The sequence below is a fragment of the Schistocerca gregaria genome, chromosome 6 (genome assembly GCF_023897955.1).
Source record: "Schistocerca gregaria isolate iqSchGreg1 chromosome 6, iqSchGreg1.2, whole genome shotgun sequence".
Lineage (NCBI taxonomy): Eukaryota > Metazoa > Arthropoda > Insecta > Orthoptera > Acrididae > Schistocerca > Schistocerca gregaria.
Genome location: NC_064925.1, coordinates 129,129,636 through 129,133,253, shown reverse-complemented (window position 1 = coordinate 129,133,253; position 3,618 = coordinate 129,129,636). Strand labels below are relative to the sequence as shown.

The window sequence follows — 3,618 nt, the reverse complement described above, 5'->3', positions numbered from 1 at the left end:
ATCCTGGATATATAGCAACATAACCAATTTCTCGATGGGAATAATTATATTCCCAATTAATCATGACTTTATTTATTAAAATTGTGCATTCCTACCAGGAAAATAGTTCAGTTTCAGCGGCATTAAGAAGTTTTTAGTTTTTTGTGTCTCCTGTAAAATTTCTTATCATGGATAAGGCAAGTTTTGCAACGGACCGCCTCATTATGTGCTATAGACATCTTACCTGCGACAATGTACTAATTAAGACGTTGTGGCGCTGGCCTTGCGTGTATGACTCACGGCCAGACCCAAATTTCCCGGTGCGGCACAAATTTTCATTGTCGTCATTCCAGTCTACATTCTGATTGTTGTCCTTATTCACAATTTCGAATTCATTCAAATGTAATAATTTGTGATATCTTTCCAAAGCGGACAATAAATTATGAATGAATTCTGATGCCGCTTTTGGAAACTTTCATGCTCGCGATTACGGTCAAGTTGCTGCCAAGGTCTTCATTATGCAAAGGCGAGTTTGAGCAGCTAATCCGGAGGCTGCGTTCCTGATCCTGCACAGTCATCGTGATCGGCTGCCTAAGGCGAGTTTGCTGTCCAACGGACGTCGGTTCACCTACCGTTGGGGGCCACCGACCACACCCAGGTCATCGATGTCTCCAGCCGTCGATTACGTAGTGGTCATCAGCGCCACGCACAGATCAGCGCATTTGGGTCATTAAAAAAATGGTTCAAATGGCTCTGAGCACTATGGGACTCAACTGCTGTGGTCATTAGTCCCCTAGAACTTAGAACTACTTAAACCTAACTAACCTATGGACATCACACACATCCATGCCCGAGGCAGGATTCGAACCTGCGACCGTAGCAGTCGCACGGTTCCGGACTGCGCGCCTAGAACCGCGAGACCACCGCGGCCGGCATTTCGGTCATTCAAAAATGGTTCAAATGGCTCTGAGCACTATGGGACTCAACATCTATGGTCATCAGTCCCCTAGTACGTAGAACTACTTAAACTCAACTAACCTAAGGCCATCACACAACACCCAGCCATCACGAGGCAGAGAAAATCCCTGACCCCGCCGGGAATCGAACCCGGGAACCCGGGCGTGAGAAGCGAGAACGCTACCACACGACCACGAGATGCGGGCTATTTCGGTCATAAAGCCGCTCACCAACGACCGCATTCTGGACATTCACGCCACGTGCTACTGACACAACGACATCGGTATTTCAATTGTTATCAGTTTATAAACGTGAATGCGGTGAACTTACAAAATAACTGATGTTTATAACCTTTAAGGGGGGTAGGACGTCAAACGGGCCTTCTTGGAGGAGGAGAGACACAACAGAACATTTTAATTTCCACTGTCTATACTTTTACGAGTAAATTCATGAAACTTTGTCAGCATGACTAGGAAGGATTAAGGATTCACAATCATAACAAAATAATTTTTTTTTTACATGTGAAAGTTCATCATTTTTTCACTTCTATTGGCTGCGTTTGTTGCTACACGATAGGTACACATTTCTTCATAACTAAGTGAGATTTTTCGATGAATTTTTGCACAGCATACAAACCATACTTACAGACGTATGAAATTCTAGAAACGATTTAATTTATAAAAAAAATGAATGTGCTGCTATATTTTAAACTTCATGTTTAGAAACAACTCAAATTTTATCGTTAATTATCTCAATTTTTACCACAGTTGTTTCATACGCCTGTAAGTATGGTTTTTATGCTGTGGAAAATTCATCGAAGAATCTCCCTTACTGTACCTATAGAAACAAATGCAGCCAATGGTAAGTGAAAAAAAGGTGAAATACAAATGTCAAAAAAGTAATTATTTTCTTATATTTTTGAAATTCCACGACTATTAGTGTAAATCCCGAGCCCTTTCTGGTCATTCTGACAAAGTTTTATGAATTTATTTTTAAAAGTATAGACAGTGGAAATTAGAATGTCCTGTTGTGTCTCTCTTGCTCCAAATCGTCCCGTTTGACGTCCTACCCCTCCCCCCCCCTCCCCTTAAATATTAATGTCTTAAGAAGCAAATAACAGAACTTTAGCATTATGAATAATAATTCGGTTGTTTGGGAAAAGAAACCAAACAGCAAGGTCATCGGAGGGACGGCGAAAGAAGTTGGCCGTGCACTTTCGAAGGAACCATCTCGGCATTTGCCTGGAGCGATTTAGGGAAATCACGGAGAACCTAAATCAGGATGGCTGGACGCGGGATTGAACCGTCGTCCTCCCGAATGCGAGTCCAGTGTGATAACCACAGCGCCACCTCGCTCGGTTATGAATAATAATTGACGATGCCAGTGACTACAGGACATTTTCGTTGCAGTGAAATCAATAACTAGAAAACTTGCGTACTGCGTCATATACATTAACTGGTATCTTGTGTCGATGTGCACCGAACCCTTTTGTGCACAAAATTTGGACATTAAATGTGCATAAGACTATATTTTGTATTAATAGACAATGAATTAATTATGAACTGTCATTAATAATTCACGATTGAATGAATATTTCTATTGCTAAAAAGCACTGAACTTTTAAGAAATAACCCAATGAGTAACTTCATTTGACCTACACATCCATGGAGAAATGTGCCATGAGACACCCAGTAACTTGAACGGTTATTGCATTATTAATGATCTAATCTTTTATTTAATGTAATATGTAATATGATGGCGTATTTTTTTCCTTCTTATCTGACTGAATATACCGCGAAAGCCAGATAAGGCCCTTCCCGAACGTTTCCGCCTGTGTTTTATGCGGGGGTTTCCATTGGGCCGCGCGGAGTGGGGAAGTGAGGTAATTATCCCTGGAAAATTGTTATTTAGCCAACGGCCCTGCCGCAGTGGTAACATCGGTTCCCGTCAGATCACCGAAGTTAAGCGCTGTCGGGCTGGGCTAGCACTTGGATGGGTGACCATCCGGTCTGCCGAGCGCTGTTGGCAAGCGGGGTGCACTCAGCCCTTGAGACCTTGTGAGGCAAATTGAGAAGCTACTTGATCGAGAAGTAGCGGCTCCGGTCTCGGAAACTGACATACGGCCGGGAGAGCGGTGTGCTGACCACATGCCCTCCATATCCGCATCCAGTGACGCCTGCGTTCTGAGGATGACACGGCGGCCAGTCGGTACCTTTGGGCCTTCATGGCCTGTTCGGGAGGAGTTTAGTTTAAATTGTTATTTTAATCCGTATTGTGTTGGTCACAGTATTTAAACGAACAATATGCTGATGCGATATTCACTCATTAATTATATACGACTATAGTGTGAATATTACAGTAACAACTTACTGTGCCTGCAAAATAGTGTGTATCACAAATGTTTTGGTAAGAGTTTCAAGCATGTGCTTGAAACAAGCATACTATAACCTTCCAGGTGGAGTTGTGACGTCTTCTGGAAAAACCCTAAAATTAAAGTGAACATATACTAGACGTGTAAATGTGAAGTACAAAACTGAGTGCATTTCTGACGATAAAAACCGTAACTAAAACGACAGATAATTATAAAATCTACCACTCGATAATATGATATTTTTAGTATTAAAATACTAAAAAACTATGTATTTTAGTTTCAAAGAGTAACAATGTTAAGAGATTAATTGT

At 41.7% G+C, this 3,618-nt stretch overlaps 1 pseudogene; it reads left to right on the top strand.

The window, feature by feature from the left end:
• Positions 1–2,846: 2,846 nt before the first annotated feature.
• On the top strand, positions 2,847–2,964 carry LOC126279305 (5S ribosomal RNA; annotated as a pseudogene).
• The last annotated feature ends 654 nt before the right edge of the window (positions 2,965–3,618 follow it).